The sequence below is a fragment of the Hypanus sabinus genome, chromosome 2, assembly GCF_030144855.1.
Source record: "Hypanus sabinus isolate sHypSab1 chromosome 2, sHypSab1.hap1, whole genome shotgun sequence".
In the NCBI taxonomy this organism is placed as follows: Eukaryota; Metazoa; Chordata; class Chondrichthyes; order Myliobatiformes; family Dasyatidae; genus Hypanus; species Hypanus sabinus.
In genome coordinates, this window is record NC_082707.1 from 15,059,703 (window position 1) to 15,078,334 (window position 18,632).

The 18,632-nt window shown below is 41.3% G+C and overlaps 1 pseudogene; it reads left to right on the forward strand.

Annotated features, from left to right (window-relative positions):
* Positions 1-7,476: 7,476 nt before the first annotated feature.
* The window catches only part of LOC132390539 (extracellular calcium-sensing receptor-like), a 47,217-nt pseudogene continuing 36,061 nt past the window's right edge, over positions 7,477-18,632 (forward strand).

Genomic DNA, 18,632 nt, shown 5'->3' on the forward strand with positions numbered 1-18,632 from the left:
CAGGCAGTTCCCACTTACGGAGTTGAAAAACTTATCTTTCACATCCCCTTTGAAACTACTCCCTCTCATAAGGAATTTACACCTTCTGGTATTCTACCGTGGGGGAAAAATACACGTTATGGACTCTTACCCTCTTGCTGGTGATGTAGATATAAAAAGCCTTAATCCAAATGTCCAAGAACTTTCCACAGCCCTTCCTGTTTTCAGTCGAGCAGCCAATGTGCTACGATGCTAGTAATCCCCTGTAATTCCATAGGATCTTATGTTGCTAAGTAGTTTCATGTGTGTCACCTTGAGAAAGGCCTTCTGAAAATCCAAATACAGCACATCTAATGCATCTCCTTTGTCTATCCTGCTTATGATTTCCTCAAAAAAACTGCAGTTGGTTACCCAGGCAGGATTTTCCTTTCAACAACTCATGCTGGACTTGGCCTGTCTTGTCATGTATCCCTAGGTACTCAATAATCTCATCCATAATAATCAAATCCAACAACTTCCTAACTTCTGATGTCAGGCTAACTGGTCTATAGTTTACTTTTTTTTCTGCTTGCCAGCTTTGTTAAGTAGCGGAGTAATAGAATGGTATCTCTTGAGTTCCTGTTGGTCTCCGGAGGCGGAGGGAATTACCCTCACACTTAGAGCAACACACATTTAACTATTTATCCATGGCTCCTAGTTTGGGTAGTTCATACAGAAATTTGCGGAACAATGCCTTTAATGGACTACCAAATGAAGCTTGTGACCTCTTCCAAGTATTTCGAGACGTTCTCAGCTCGAAATACCTCGCAGGTGACGCAATTAAACCAGTCTTGTAATATTGAGTCTGAGTAGTTGGTCTCGCGTTATGTGTTTTTCACTATGTCAGTTTCACGTTTCGGTATCTGGCTCTACGCCGGCAGCAGAGTTGGAAGAATGGTCAGACACTCCACAAGAAGGCAGGAGAAGTGTTTTGTAGGTGCTGCCGAAGTGGCAGTATCAGTCGTCGAGTATGTTTCCTCCTCGTGTGATCAGCTCAATGAGCTGGCAAAACTTTCATAGCATAGAATTTTACAGCACGCTATAGGTCCTTTAACACACAACGTTATACTGACCATGTAATCTGCTATAGAAATAGCTTATGATTTCCCTAGCGCATAGCTCTCTATTTCTCTAAGGTCCGTGTGCCCATCTAAGAGGCTCTTAAAAGATCCTATTCTATCCGCTATCTTCACAACAAAACGGCAGTGCATTCCACGTACTCATCACTCCGTTTGTGAATAATCTAACCCTGACATCCGCTCTGTACCTATTTCCAAAAACCTTAAAGCTATGCCCCTGTTGTTAACCATTTAAGCCCTGGGAAAATGCCTCTGACTATCCATACGATCAGTGTTCCTGATCATCTTATATACCTCAATCAGGTTACCTCTCATCCTCCGTTGCTGCAAGGAGAAAAGGCCAGGTACACAAAAGGTTTTCTCATTGCACACACTCTCTAAACCAGGCATCCCTCTAAATCTCCTCTGCAGCTCTCCAGAGTAACAAGATCCTTTTTGTAGTAGGTTGACCAAAATGAAGACAGTACTCGATGTGAGGTCTGACAAAGTTCTAAAATAGCTGTAATATCACCTCGCGGCTCTTGAGTTCAATCTCACGGTTGATGAATGCGAAAAAAAAAACATACGCTTTCTTAAAAACACTGTCAAGTTGCGCAGCAGTTTTGATTGCCCTATTGACATGGACCCCGAGATCTCCCAATTGCTCCACACTGCCAAGAGTCTTACCATTTATAGCATATACTGTCTTGAAATTGGACCTAACAAACTGAGCCACTTCACACTTACCTGTGTGAAAGTCCATCTGCTACTTCTCCGCCCAGTTCTGCATCCCATCCGCGTCCCGTGGTTACCTCTAACAACCTTCCAGAACACCCCAACACCGCCAAACATTTGTCATCAGCAAACATGCTAACCAACCCTTCTATCTCTTCATCCAGATTATTTATAAAAATCACAAAAGAATGGATCCGAGAGCAGATCCCTGGGGAACACCTCTGGTCACCGACCTCCATGGAGAATACGAACTACCTGCCAACCACTCTTTGCCTTCTATGGGAAGGCCAGGTCTGCATCCACAAATCAAGATCTCCTTGGATCTCATGCCGCCTTACTTTTTGAATAAGCCTGGCAAAGGAAATCTCATCAAATGCCTTACTGAAATCCATATACAGTACATTCATTGCGCTACATCTATCAATGTGTTTTATTACATCCTCAAATTAATCAATCAGGCTCTAATGGCACGACCTGACCTTGATAACGCCATTCTAACTATCCCTAATCAGGTTATGACACTCCAAATGCTCAGAAATCCTGAATCTCAGGATCTTCTCTAACAACCTGCTTGAAAAATTGAAGTCCGACTTACTACTCGATAATCTCCTAGTTATCTCTACGCCATTTCCTGTGAAAGTGAACAACATTTGCAACCCTCCAATCATCCCGTATTTTTCCCGTCTCTATTGATGATGCAAATATCATTACAAGAGTTTCAGCTATCTCCTCCATCACTTCCGTCAGTTACATGAGCCATATCATATCTTGTCCTGGTGATTTATCGAAGTTAATTCTTTCAAAATCTCCAGCATATGCTTCTTCTTAATATGCCTCTGCCTGGGGCGTTTCAGCCCGCTGTAGGTCATTCGCACAATTCCCAATTTTTTTTTTCCACCTGTGAATACTGAAGCAATATATATATATATGAAGTACCTACACTACTTCACTACTTCCTCCAACTCCATTGGCAAGTTTCCGCTATTGCAACTGATTGGGCCTACTCTTATGTTGCTCATCCTCTTGCTCTTCACATGCTTGTAGAATGCCTTGGGCGTTTCCTTAATCCTGTTCACCAAGGCCTTCTCAAGATCCTTTGTGGCTCTCCTAGTTCCATTCGTAAGGTCCTTCCTAGCAACTTTGTAATGTTCTGGAGCTCTAACATTACCTAGATTTTTGAACCTTTTGCAAGCTTTATTTCCCTTCTTAAATAGATTTTCTATATAATTTCTACACCATGGTCCTTTGTACCTGAACTTTTATCACATTTCTGCCAGAATTTCCCTGAGAACATCTACTTCCATTTATCCACCCAAGTTCCTTCCTAATAGCATCATATTTCCCCCTACCCCAATTAAATGACAGGCGTGATTGCTTGTCATTTCAAAACTCTGATTACCATAACTGTATGTCTGTGCTCGTTCTCTTCCACCGACAAGATTAGGGTAAATACAAGAAACATCAGCTTATATTTCATAACAAGTTGTTGTTTCATATATATTTTATTAACATTAAGTTGTCCAGCTGAGCTCTCTGTCTCTTCTCTCTCCTCCTGATCTACACCATCCCCTACATTAATGTCTTTTCCCCTGCTTCACCGTTTCCACCTGTCCATCACCCAAACATTCGCCCCACTAATTCCCTTTCCCCACATCCACGCCCCGCTCACATCTGTCCTCTCCACCTCCCTCACAGGATTGCATGTTCCACAATCTTCGCCTGTCATATTCCACCTGTTTCATCCCTATGTCAAACCCAGTTTCAGCTCACAACTTCTGGCGCTATTTGCACTGCCCTGTCTCACATTTGCTGATTGCCTCTCATACACAGAGCATAGACAAATATAGAATGGGATACAGCTCCTTCTTCCCGCAAAGTTGTGCAGAAAAATAATTAGTAATCAAAGGACCAGCTAAACTAATCCCTTATGAGTACACAATGTCCAAATCTTTCCATTTTCCTAACATGTATCTGCTTATCTCAATGTCGATCAGAAATTACGCACACTACCATTCCAGGCAGCACATTCCAGGAACACACGTCTCTGTGAAAAACCTGGGACTCGCATCGATGTAGGCGATTTAAACAGCGCACTGAACTCAAATTAGGTCTCATACAACTTCAAGATAGAATCTCAACTCTTGTTTTCAGTAGTTTAATTTATGAAAGCCAATTTGGTGAAACTATTTTTGGAAGCCTATCTACCCATGAAGCCACTTCTCACGAATTCTGGATAAACATCCCCACACCCTACTCTGCAGTGCCCGACCGTTCTCTGTATGTGTCCGACACTGATCTATCCCTTCAAAGGTGCAACACTGTACAGTTGTCTCTGTTACATTTGCCACTTTCAGCTATTTGCTTTCCAATCTTACGAGACTGAGATTGTTAATCTACACACATTTCTGTCACCTGTCCTGTCTCGTTCCATGATGAGGTCATCTGGGGCTGTTGGGGTTCGTTAAGGTGCCTTCATGTTCCGGCAATTAGAGTTGACCATAAAAGGCATTGAGTGAAACATTGCTGTCACTTCTGTTGCTTCGTTTTGATTTGAGCGAGCTAATGACATTCAAGCACTGTCACAGCTGTTGAGAATCCTTGTGTGAATCAGGTTTAGTCTGTATTTGCAACATTGCACGGGAGATGGTTTTCCTGAGGTAAAACTTGGACCTCTTTTATTTTCATAGTTCGCCATTCCAGAACGTCGCCGATTTAGCACTCAGCACATTGCGAACCTCTTGATTCACACAAGATTTCTGGATGGGAGGGATTGAAGTGATTCCACACTTCGCCCACGAGTGTCTTTGATGATGAAGGGCAGGACAATTGTTAAGAATTTGGAGGAGGGCAGTGGGGAAATAGCGACAGAGGAGGGAAAGTGATAAATCGAGGCGACAACGTGTCGCAGACTATGTGTAATTTGTTGAGCATGACGGTAAATTATTCCGTTGAACACTTTAATATATTGTATATAATTTCGTATAATCCAGCAAGAAAAACATAATTAAGGTAAATCGGTTCACAAAGTTTCTCTGTTTCAATGCTAGCCAGTGCAATTCATTGGAATAAAATGTTATTTTTGGCAACGTCTGGACTTCTGATTGGCTCAGCAAATGATTTGCTTTAATTAACACAAGTCATTGCTTTTCAAGATACAATGTTTTCATCCATCAGATCGGGGAAAGGAATGCAAGAGATGAAATGTTTCTGAACACAATAAATACCAGCCACTTGCTATAACTGATTCAGTTATTTTCTTTTTCCTTAAAAAAGGAGCTTGGCTATATTCCTGTTTTACTTGTATAGCATGACACGGCGAATTGTCTTTCCTTGTTTATGTCTCAGAGTAGATTAAAAGGCACACTTATTCCTTCCGGAACATCATGTCTTTAATCAGGAGAAGCAACATTGTTTGTCCAGGCATGAACTCCAATATAAAACTGCGTTGTCCTTTGTCAGCAACAGTCATTAGGAAAGGAAGTATGTGCTGTGTGATGATTTGGAGGTTATTGTTGGCTGGTAATCTGATATGTCAACACAGAGAAATGCTTGATTTGTTTAGTTGATCGAAGGAAGGAGTTATTACCATCGGCGGAATCTTTGTTCTGCGTTCCACTACAGAGAACTCGGAACTTCCAAACCGAGAATTGTGAAATCTGAAAGGTCAGTTTAGAGTGGCAAGAAATGTGTTTGTCACTCTCTGTAATTTAAAACAAAATGGATTTTTTTCGTTCTGTTTCAGTGAACGGTGTTCGCTCTTTAATTTCAACGTTGATTCTGTGTCCGCAGATATTGCGTGATCTTCTGAGTGTTTCCAGTATTTTCTGATATTGTGATTGAATTTATTAGTTGCAGACCGCACCATTTGTTGCAGATGTAACATTGCCTGTGATGGAATCAAAGTTAATTTCACTGTGTGCGTCAGCTGCCCGATGCTTATAAAATTATCGGTCAGAATTCAAGAAACCTATCATGCATTCAACCCTCCTCTCATAAATCCCATCAATACTGGCAAAAGTTATGTTTTTCGTTACGATAAGATAAGAATACAGAAATAGATATCCATAACAGATACTGGTGGCCCTTGACATTTATTCTAACAATTCATGTTCTCTTTGAAATTCTGGGCGCGTTTTAATAAATCGCGTCATTACATTCTCATTAGTCACTTGCATTCTCAAAGGTAATTAGCAAAAAAAAAAAACACTGAGCAACACACACAAAATTCTGGAGGATCTCACCAGTTGTGGCACCACCTACGGTAGGAAATAAACAGCCGAGAATTCGGGCTGCGATCTTTCCTGATGGCAGCGTTACCTGATACGGTTTTGAGCATTCAGTGTCTATGTTCGTGTGCGTAGTTGTTGCTCCAGATTATCAGCATTTGCACATTCTATTCTGTCTGTGAACAACGGTTCTGCAAAGCAACTTCGCATTAAGCGATCGGCGCGGACTAGAAGGGCCGTGATGGTCTGTTTCCGTGCTGTAATTGTTATATGGTTACATGGTTATACATTACTAGAGAAATCTAGCTCAACTTCTGACAGTTTAAATGATAGAATAGGTCTATCCCCAATGCAAATTGCTTTAACAATATTGAACCATGTGTAGTTTCAGTTCAGTTTTTTTTTGCAAATGAATTCCACTAAACGATCAGGTTCTGAAAGAAAGGTTTCAGCTCAGCATCACCTCAGCTGAAAGGTTTTTGACTGTATTTCAGAATATTTGCTGTTTTGGAGTCTTGGAAAAGAAACTCTGTGCTGATTAACTCTTTGGTGTTATCTTAAAATTAGATGCCATTATCAGAAAATGTTATCACATTTGCCTGGCAGAAATTAGTTTAAGCAAACCAGTTTTGAATCCGGCAAATGGCAATTTCAAATCTATTTGCCAGAGCACAAATGTCACAATTGTCATTTAAAGGATGCTACCCCGAACGTCGGCTGTCCACTGCCCTCCACCCTCCACAGATGCTGCATGACTCGCTGAGTTCCTGAGGCTCCAAATCAGTATTGTCTTTGGACATCGAGGTGTAGTCAATCGAAGCGCACTTCCGTCCTGAAAACAAATAATACCAATCCAGCAATGTTAAGAATTGAAATAATAGTATAAATGCTCAAAAGGGGGAAATTAAAATTAATTTGTTTCTTTTTTCCTTTTCATGCTAAATGTTCTTCGAACTGTAGCCTTAACTCTTTCTCTTTTAGTTCATAATGACTGTGTTATTAATTGCTGATACCGAGTACTTATCAATCTTTAACTTCCACAAATCCTCTTATATTATTCATCAGGGAAGCAATGCAGAGTAATGATTTGTGTGCACTGGACTTAACCTGCTAATAATCTAATCTGTCCTCCCAACCTCGGTATTAACGACCCGAAAAATTTCCATATATTCTCCTTTCTTCCCACTCGGTTATGATATATAATAAAGACTTAAAGCATGGAACCCAAGACTCACGCACAGGTTCTATGCCGAAACTTAGTGCATTGAAATTGACTCTGAACATCACAGACAATGCATCCCAACTTAACGCGTAATCACATGCCTAGAACGCACCGATCTGCAAATGTAGCAATAATAATCCAGCTTCCCAGTTCATTGATTTACCATGCATCCTTGTCCTACAGTTTTGAATTTCGAGAATTCCGCTTCATTCAGGCGATGATATTTGCGATTGAAGAGATAAACAGGAGTCCCGTTCTGCTTCCAAATATTACACTTGGCTACAGGATTTATTATTCATGCGATCTACCTCGCTTCTCCGTGAAAGCGGCTTTCGAACTTATCAACGGACTGGACCCAACATTCCAGCCGGAGTCCTGCACCCCGCGCTCATTGGTCCCTGCCATCGTGGCGGAATCAGGGTCTTCGCTGTCCCATGCGGTTGCGACGTCAATAGGTCGTTTCAAAGTTCCCATGGTAAAGAAGATTGTTTTACTGTCAGCATCTAGAAAGCGGCTCCTGTTACAACACCTAGTGCTCTTATTTGCTGGCTGTGAAATAGTTTTGTTTTTCCTGTTTCCATTACAATGTATTCACATTTCCCCTACGGCATATGATTAGGACGGAGGGTACCGTAGTGCAGCCACAGGGAGACCCTGAATACTCAACATCAACAGCATCAGATGTCGGTATTCAACCGTGTTGCAAGGCAGCACATTACCTGGCGTGACGAAAGAGATGCTGGAGACTGGATCCGTGGAGATCAATGTATAAACCAGGTTTCGGGTGCAGACCATTCATCTTCGGTGGATCCATCAAACGACAGTTTTGAAGAGGGGACTTGGCGTTGCCAGTCCAGATCAAAAGTTTCGACCCGAAAAGCCGACTGTGCATTTGCTTTAATAAATCCTGTCTGATCTGTTGACATCGCCCGTCACCTTATTTGTCCGTCCGGATTCCAATGTGTGCAGTACATCTACCTACAGTTACTTGCATGCCAGGACGCTGTCACATTTGGTTTAACAATGGATTTGGTGCAAGAAATAGGAAATACCTCTTGCAGTAATTAACAGACATTGAAGTAAAACTTATTCAGAACGATTCGAGCCTGGGTTCCGGATTGATTCGGAAGCCGAAATTATCTTTGCACATTCCAGATAATTTAAGTACTTTGTCTTCAATGGAGGGTCAACATTCATTATGACTGCTTGGTTTCCAGACATATCTGGCAGCAGGCTTTGAAAGAAAATAACCAGAATGTGGCAAAAAAAGTATGCAATGATCTTTAGAAATTCAGGATATCTTTCAGTTGTGAAAAGTTCTGGATATAGAGTTGGTTACCTAGACAGTACAATGTGTATTAAAATGTCAATACACATAAACCTGAACAATACAGCACGGGAAAAGGTCCTTCGGCCATCAATGTTGTGCCGAATGATTTAATGGTGATTTAATGTTTTGTTGAATTTATTTTTTTTATCTGCATATAATATCTTGGCACCTTGATTCTGTTTACTTATCATTACATAATAACTTAAAATTGTTCCAAAGCTACCAGACCGCAGTTTGGAGTTTGAGCAAATACTGTGTAAGATTGGCAGATTGATGAGAAAAGAGCAAAACGGGCGAAGAGCAACAAAAGCCAATGCTGGAAGATCTCAACATGTGAGGCAACATAGATGGAAAGGAGTAAATAGTCGATGTTCCGGGCTGAAACCTTTCATGAGTGCAAGAAATAGAGAGGGAAAATCTCACTATCAAGTTGGGGGCGTGGTGGTGGGAGTAATCCTTAAAGATTCATGCTTTCCTCTTCTCACTCCATCTTCATACTCTGACTTTTACTCTGTCTTTCCGGTTCTCGTGAAAGGTATCGGCTCGAAATATCGACTACCCGTATTTCGTATTTCCATAGATACTTCCTTACCTGCTGAGTACTTTTGTCGTTTTCTGCGTGTTGCTTTGGGTTTCAGTATTTGACGAAACGGGCGAATATTTGACTCCTGTACACAGACGGCCAGTAACAGACAGCTAAAATGCAATTTCCCGTTCCAAAATGGAATGCGTATAAACCTGCAAACCGGTCTTTACTCTTTGGAGCGTAGAAGGTTGAGGGAGGACTTGATAGAGGTATTTAAAATTATGAGGGGTATAGATAGATTTGCCGTGGATAGGCTTTTTTCCATTGGGAGGAGGGAGATTCAAACTACAGGACATGAGTTGAGACTTAGGGGGCAAAAGTTTAAGGGTAACATGAAGGCGAAATTCTTTACTCAGAGAGTGGTAGCTATGTGGAATGAGCTTCTAATAGAAGTGGTAGAGGCAGGTTCGGTATTGTCATTTAAAGCAAAATTGGATAGGTATATGGACTGGAAAGGAATGGAGGGTAATGGGCTGAGTGCAGGACAGTGGGACTATGTGAGCGTAAGCGTTCGGCACGGACCAGAGGGCCGAGATGGCCTGTTTCCGTGCTGTAATTGTTATATGGTCATATGGTTAAATATGGTCAAAACAGAATGGACAGAAACTGATACTGGAGATGAAAAAGTTGAACCACGGACCTGAACAGGTCATGCAAAGATTGGCATAATTATAAAATCGTCATTTTCAACCACCCTGACAGACGGTTCAGTAAATCCCTTGATATAACTTGTCCGCCTGGTGTAGGAGTCATCCACCATGATAATTAGCACAGTAATCTTCCCATACTCGGATAACCAGGCATTATTTCACGCCAACCCAAACATTAACGTCTCTGAACACATTGCTCTCCATTCTCTTCACAGCAACACAAACTCACCATAATACATGAAGAGTAGGGCAATGATGCATTATGGGCCACTGACATTTGCGTCATAGATACTAGATGATAGCTTTAGGAGACCTCTACAAATCTACCCTGCATTGGGACCCCACCCAGGCATACCAGGACAATGTATCCTTTATCATTACAGATTTCAACACTACTGGATAGCTCCCATCCATAAGCTCCCGTCGAAATTCTTCAATTCTTTCCAGTCCCATCGTCTGTTTATAAGTCCTATCATACAAGTGTACCCCGATACGCTGATTGCTTATTCCTGTACCTGCCATACTGAAACAATTTCCTCATTTACTGATTCCTTATAATCATTTTCTCTTTACCTCAAAGAGAAGGTTCTTCCCACCTTCATGCAGGAAATTTCACAAAATTTCCATTACATCGACAAGTGTCAATTCCTGAGAACCCCACTGTTTAATTTCAGTATTGAAGTCCCGTCCTTCTGTAGTTCAAATCATCACACAATAAAAGCCCCATGATTGTCCGCATCTTTGTAGGATGCAGATACAAGCTGTTTTCCTCCAGCAACTCACTCCTCCATCATACAGAACTTATACTAACCCTCAACAACTTATCACCTCTTATTTCGACTCCTTCTACTTTTTACACGTACTTAGCCACACGTACTTGCATGGAACCACTTGTGCTTGTCTTTTCGACAGCTACGTGGAGAAGTACATGTTCCAAAACTATGCGACACAACCCAGCTAATAATTCCATTTTGGAAGTCGTTGGTTGCTTTCTACGCCTGCAACCAAGTAGTGAATTTTCATCAGCTTTGCTATTAACTTCCAGCTCACCCATCAAATTAATGGATCCATCTCCGACTCCTCTCCCCACCTTTTCTGATCTCTCCGTCGAATCCACTTGCCCCTTCCGTTCACCTGCTGCTCACCTACGACCAGCATCTGAAGAATCTCTTTTGCTTCTGATCTTCCTGTGTCCATTTTCCCCGATTAATTATCCACCAACAGTGACTGCACACCCGCTGACATCCACATCTACATTTGTTACATACAGTTGCTCCTATGGACGCCATTCCTGTTTTCAGTTTCTACACCTCTACACAGCTGTTCTTGAGATGGATCCATCTACTCTAGGAGAACAGAGATATCACTTGTTTTTTTTTCGGAAAACAGCGTATTGATGCTGACTGGCATTGATGCTGATCTCAGCACAAATCTACTTCTAGTGCTTCTGCTCTTATCTCATTGTTCATTCCCCAGGTAGAACAGTAATATATTTCCTCGTGTTCTCATCTACGTTCCAACAGACTGTACAATCTGCATAACATTCTTTGCAGCTTTTGACAGCCACAGCGTGATTCCAGAAGCAGTCATATCTTCCTTTCGCACACCGCTCTGCTTTCTTCAGGGGTCACTCCCTCCATGGTGCGCTCATCCATTAGCACGCACCAGTTTCCTCACGCGGCGCTTTCCCCATTTAACAACAAGAAATGTAACATCAGTCCCTTTACTGTCTCTTCAACATCATTCCTGGTACTAAACAGCTCAACCAGCCGAGACAGACTTCCACATGCATATACACTGGGATTGCCTAATGCATCCCGTATCCTTAATTGTGGGCTCCTGTACATCAGCTAAACTGTACACAGATTCGATAACCGTCCGCAGAATTGTTCCTTTTGACAGAATATATTATCATACATTTTTCAACACTGTATTTCATGGTCTACGTTTTGCACATTTTTTCTAATTTGTCCAAGTCCTGTTACAATCACATTGCTTCCTCAGCCATTCCACCCATCTTCGTATCTTCCGCAAACTTGGCCAAAGAGCCGTTAATTCTATCAGCCAAAATTACTGATAAACAAATTGAAAAGCAGCGGTCCAACTCTGATCCCGGAGGAACACTACTAATCAACGCTACTAACCAACCAGAAAAAAACTACTTTATTCCTACTCTCTGCATCCTGCGTGTCAGTCATTCCGCTATCCATGCTGTTACCTTCCCTGTAACGCCATAGGATGTTATTCTAGTAGGCAGACTCATGTGTGGAACATTATCCAGCGCCTTCTAAAAATCCAAGTACATGACATTCACTGTATCTCCTTTGTCCATGCTACTTGTTAATTTCATAAAGAAATCTAACAGATTTGTTAGGCAAGATTTCGTTTAAAAGAGACCCAGATGACTTTGACTTATTTTATCATTAGTGTTCAAGTAACTCAGAACCGCATCCTTAATAATAGACGGCCTTCTTAACCAGGCAACCTGTTCATATCCTATACCTTCACAGTATGGTCCGGATCAATTTTGATCCTGTCCAAGAATCCCTTCATAACAAGTGTCTATACCAAAGTTTGAACCACAGATCTAATTAGAATGTATAAATAGTCTATCTGACATTAATAAGTGGGTGATTAATTCTTAATTAATATTTCAGAGATCCAAAACACATTTCACTCGATACGGGTCATATTTGACCCGGAACAGCCTCAATGTACAAGAATTTATAAATTTGTATTTAAGGTTTAATTTTAAAAAAAAGCACTGTTGGTCACTTTCATAAAAGTCATCAATTTTCGGCTAAAAATGGCAATAATTGTGTTTTTACTGCTGCGAAATGTCAAAATGGGTCAAATCTGACTCGAACACTATGCCAATGGTTAAAGGGTGGAGTGACATTTGCAATCTTCTGGTCCTCTGGGATTGTGCCAGAATCAAGTGATTCTTGAAATATCATAACAAATGCAACCATTATCTCTTCAGCAACTTCTCGCAGGAGTTTGAGATGACAACCATCTAGTTCAGGTGATTTAAGATATTTTCAGCTTGCCGAGCACCTTTTGTTTTTTTTTAATAGCAATGATACTTACTTCTAAATGCTTGCAGTCACTGAACTCTAGCATACCGGAAGTGTCTTCCACAGCGAATGCATATGCAAAGTTTTCATGTTCATCTGCCCTTTTCTTGTCCGGTATTACTACCTCGCTAGCATCACTTTTCATTGGCCCAATATCAACTGGCACCTGCCTTTTTTCTCTTTATATAAATGAAAGAAAACCTCTTGGTGTACTGCTTTATACTATTGGATAGTCCGCCGTCATAGTTACTCTTTTGCCTTCTTATAGCTGTTTTAGTTGATTTTGTTGGATTTTAGAAGCTTCCCAATGATCCGACTTCCGCTCACTTTTGCTGTCTAATATCTCCTTTCCTTAGCTTTCATGAAGTCCTTAACTTCCTTTTTCTGCCACGTTTGCCTACCGCTGCCCTTGCAGAACCTCATTCTCAGTGGGACCTATCTATCCTGCTGGTTGTGAACTCTTCCCAGAAACTTCATCCATCTCTGCTCTCCCGTCATGCCTGCCTGTATCCATCTCCCATCTCCCAAGCTCCTCTCTCATGACTCTGCAATTCCCTTTATTCCACTGCGATACTGATACATGTGAGTTATGCTTCTCATTCTCAAATGCGAATTGCGATCGGATCTATTCTTTACTAGGGCTGACACACATTTTGCCCCTCCTTTATTACGTCGACCTACATGCACTTACTTCTTGGCGGTGCGTGCTGTGCTAAGCAACAATCAAAATACTGGAGGAACTGAAGTGGTTCAGGGAGAATCTGTGCAAATAACTGAAGCTTCGACTTTTCATGTGGAGACCTTTCATCAGCATTGAAAGACAGAGAGGAGATAGCTGGATTGAAGAGGTGAAAGATTAGAGGAGGAGCTGGCGGGTGATAAGTGTTTAGAGGTGAGGCGGCAGCCGAAGCATATGTGACGGGTTTGGTCGAAGAGGTCGGTGAAAATGTCCACTGACGTGTGGAGATGATAGCAACATAGAAAACCTACAGCACAATACAGACTGTTCGGCCAACAAATCTGTGCCAAACATTCTTACCTGCGAAACTACAAGGTTGCCCATAACCATTTATATTTCTGAGTTCAATGCACCTGTCCAGGAGTCTCTTAAAATACCTTATCATATCCGCCTCCACCACAGTCTCCGACAACCTATTCCATGACTCATCACTCTCTCCATTAAAAAAAAACTTATCCCTGAAATCTCCTCTGTACCGATTTCCAAACACCTTAAAACTGTACCCGAGCGTGCTAGTCATTCCAGCCCTGGGAAAAGCCTTTGACTATCCACACGATTAATGCCTCTCATCATCTTATACACCTGTATCAGGTCACCTCTCATCCTCCGTCGCACCAACCACAAGGAAGAAAGGCCGAGTTCAGTAAACCTGCTTTCGTAAGGCATGCTCACCAATCCAGTCAGCATCCTTCTAAATCTCCTCTGCACACTTCTATGCTTTCCACTTCCTTTCTATAGTGAGGCGAACAGAACTGAGCACAGTAAGCCAAGTAGTACCTAAACTACCTACAGCTGATTATGGGAAATGTGATTTCTGCATACAGTACACGATGCCTAACAGGTCTGTGGGGAACAGCTCTGTGGCCAAGACAGACAAAGGATAGACAATAGGCAGTATATCCAAAGTAGATTCAGTGGATAGTATGTATATGGATTTTCCCTCAAGCCTTTGGCACAGTTGTCGCAACTGATGCTGCTTAACAGCTCAAAACGTTGGATCTTCTGTTAGGTAATGAGATAGGGCAAGTGACAGATACCTGTGGTGAGGAACACTTTGTATCTAGGGACTTTAAATTCATTAGTTTAAAAATAATTATGCAAAAATAAAAGGTCCGTTCCATGGGTTGCCATTCGAAATTTTGATTGCATCAATTTTTATGTTATCAAAATGATCTAGCAATTATAGATTGGGACAGGCAACTTTCTGCCACGTATACTTTGTAGTGGGTGGTATTCAAAAGAAAAATCTTATGAATACAGAATAAAAGGGAACGATAACAAGTGCAGGTAACCTTGGTTTTCAGGAAATATTGAAGCCCTGGTTAAGAGAATAAAAAAGAGTACAGCAGGTATAAGAAGGTTGATACAAATGTGTTCCATATGGAGCATATGATATGGAAAAGAACAACTAACAGAAAAAATACTGCTGCGGCATGAAGTTGCGCTTGCAGACAAAATGAAGGAGAATTGTAAAGGATTTTACAGGTATGTTAAGCTCCAAAGGATTACAAGGGACACAAATTTGTCCTCTCGAAGACCAGAATTGTAATTCATGTATGGAACCAAAACAGATGGGAGGCACCTTTTTGCATCTGTATTTACTCAAGAGACGGACACAGAATCTACATAAGTGTGGCAAAGCGGCATCAACTTTGAAAGGGAGATTGTAAATGCAGCTATAAATATCCCTGCCGCACTCAGTGGATGTTCGCAGTTGCTTCAAGAATGCATTGATTATATCAGTGCATAAGAAGATAATATGAGCTCCCTTAATGACTATCGCCCAGTGGCACTCAGATCTTTAGTGATGAAATTCTTTGAGAAGTTAGTCATGGCTACACTGAAATTCTGCCAGATCAAGAATCTGGACCCACTGCAATTTGCCTATCGCCACAATAGGTGAACGGCAGATGCAATCTCAATGGCTCTTCCCTCGGTCTTAGACCACCTGGACAATACAAACACCGATGTTGCATCATCCACCTTGCACTCAGTGAGATGAAAGAGCTGATTGTGGACTTCAGAATTGATAAGACGAAGGAACACATGCCAATCCTGATAGATGGGTCAGAAATGCAGAGTGTGAATAATTTCAAGTTCCTAGGTGGTAAGATATCTGGTCGCAACATTTCGATGCAGCTATAAAGAATGCACGACAGCGACTTTACTTCATTAAGAGTTTGATGAGATTTGGTATGTCAACGGAAACACTGAAAAACCTCTACAGATGTACCGTGGAGAGCATTCGGACAGGCTGCAACACTGCTTGGTATGGGGAGGGCTACTCGACAGGACCAGAAGAAGATGCAGAATTTAGTCGGTTCATCTCGGGTACTAGCCTACATAGCACCCAGGACATCTTAAGGGAGCATGTCTTAGAAAGGCAACGTCCACTATTAAGCCCCACAGTACCCTCGGCATGCCCATTTTTCACTGTTACAATTAGATAGGAGGTACACGTACTTGAACCCACAAAGTCAGCGATTCAGTTAAAGCAAATCATAATTTAGATTGTTCAATGTCTCCAGTCAACAAGTGTAAAGGAGAACAAAATAATCGTTACCCCGTATCCGAAGCAACATGAAATCCATAACACAATAATAAAAAAAATAAAATAGAAATAAACGGATAACAGAGCTAAAATACATAGATTGTACATATAGTGACACCAGGTTCAGGAATATCTGTACATAGATTGACTCTAAAAGGATATGAGAAAGTGGTGATGGTAGAGCATGTCACCCGTGGGACTGGGGAAAGTAATGCAAGATCGCAAACTATACTAGTTATTGGCTATAACCAATTCGGTTATTTGCCTTTTTCCCAAAGATCAACTAGGCCGTATTCGTGTTTTACGATTTTCAGGCTTCACATAGCATGAGAGAGTTAATTCCGTTTCTTTGTTTATGCCTGAAATTAGATTTAAAAGACAACTTATTCTCCCCTGAGCGTAGCTTCTTCAATCAGGGAATACAACATTGTTTGCCCAGGCATGAGCTCCAATATAAAACTGCGTAGCCCTTTGTCAGCAAGAGTGAGTACGAAAGCAGATATGGGTTGTGTTCTGATTTGGGGGATATTGTTTCCCGTTACAGTGTCAACTAGCAGCCTGATATGTAAACGCAGGGAAATGTTTGATTTGTTCAGTTTATTGAAGGAAGTAGACATCGACGTCGGCGGAATTTTTGCTCTCCACTCCAGTACAGAGAAACCAGAACTTTCATTTGAAAGCGGACCGAGAGCTAAGAAATGTGAAAGATCAGTTTAGCGAGATAAGTGATGCGTTTATCACTGTCTCTGTAACTTAAAAAAACAGATTTCCTCTCTTTTTATGTTCCGATGAAGGATTGTCATCCTGAATGTTTAAGCTTGATTTTCTGTCGGTAGATGTCAACAGACATATTGAAAGTTCTCAGCGCTTTCTTGTTTTGCTATTCTGTTTATTAGTTGGAGATATACCTATACCCATATCAAACTGTCTGTGATAGAATTCAGTTCTTTTTCCGTCGGTGTTCCTGTTCCTCGCTGTCTGCACATTATAGGCCAGAATTCAGCCAAGTATGCATACGTGCCTAAAACCTTTATCATAGGTTCAACACACTTACCAGCCTATACATTCCCCAACAGATCCGGCAACGTATATGCACAACTGACAATGATTGTGGTTGTTGTTGTAGAAATTTACATGCAATGGGACTTTGTTGTGGCATGTTCGTCAGGGCGTGACACACAGCAAATAAGAGACAACATTGCAACTATTATTAAGAACAAAGAATTATATAAAATAAAATTGGAGTTTAAGGTGCGGACATGTAATAAAATGTGAATAAATAGATAAATACTTGCATTTATTTCTAAAGTAAACAGTATTCTAAACGCTTGTGTCAGGTGTATACAGTGCAGTGACAGAGTATTATATAGAGATAACTAGAATGATTGACCCTGCGGAAAGAAAAGTTAAAAATAGAATGAGGCATTTTGTTTTAATTGCTCTATATGGCCTTCCAGAAGGGAGATTTTGGAAATATTCCTGCCAACGTCCATGTCCTGGATACATACACGTCCTACAATGATGTTATACTGCAGCCAATGACATCTTCTGTTGTCCTGACAGTTCGCTACAGTTGTCATAAATTGTGAGAGAATGTTGCACCAAGCTGGACATTAATGGGCTAAAAGAAGGATGTTCTCTATGTTGACAGAGTAAAATTACGCCGGTTTGTTCTGGCGGGAGTGAATTTTACCAACTGCCGCAAGACATATATTTTCTGCCAAGCATTTTATTAATGAAGGAGATATTTTGTACGTACCTACGGTCCAGCGAAATAATGACGTACAGGAACCTGAATGTAGAAACCCTGGCGACTGTAAAGTTGCTGGGTGATGAGTTGGTGCAGAGGAAAAACATTTCTGCTTGTCGACAGGTATATCGTGGTTTTGTGAGCATTCAGTTTCTAGAAGTTGTGATTGCACCAGATCGTTAACTTATTTACCTCCTCGTGGTGCTTGGATTCTTCATGCCTGGTAATAAGTCCTAGAGCAGTGGTGTCATACGCAAACGTCTTCAGGTATCAGATAGATTATTCAAAACACAGTCATTGGTTTTCCCCCCAAAATAGGAAAGGGGTGAGAACGCTACACATTGCTGTGGCTCACCGGTGTGGACTGAGTGGGACGTGGAGACTTTTTGCGTAGACTTCCGTAGTGTCTCTTGTCAGAGAGGATGGTTGTGATCCACCTGTATTTGCACCTGGTATGTTAAGGTTGGAGTGCTCCTCTTGCGGAGACCCATGAGCGATGGCATTCAAGACTAAACTGAAATCAACAAAGTGTATCGTGGCATATGTACCACGAGAGTCGTGGTGCTACAGTAGGCAGTCAAGATAGGATTTAACTGCGTCATCTACAGGCATTTTAGTTCTGTGGGCGAGCGGCAACAGATCGAGAAAATTTTAAATTATATATTTGAGAAATTACATGACAAAGCTTTC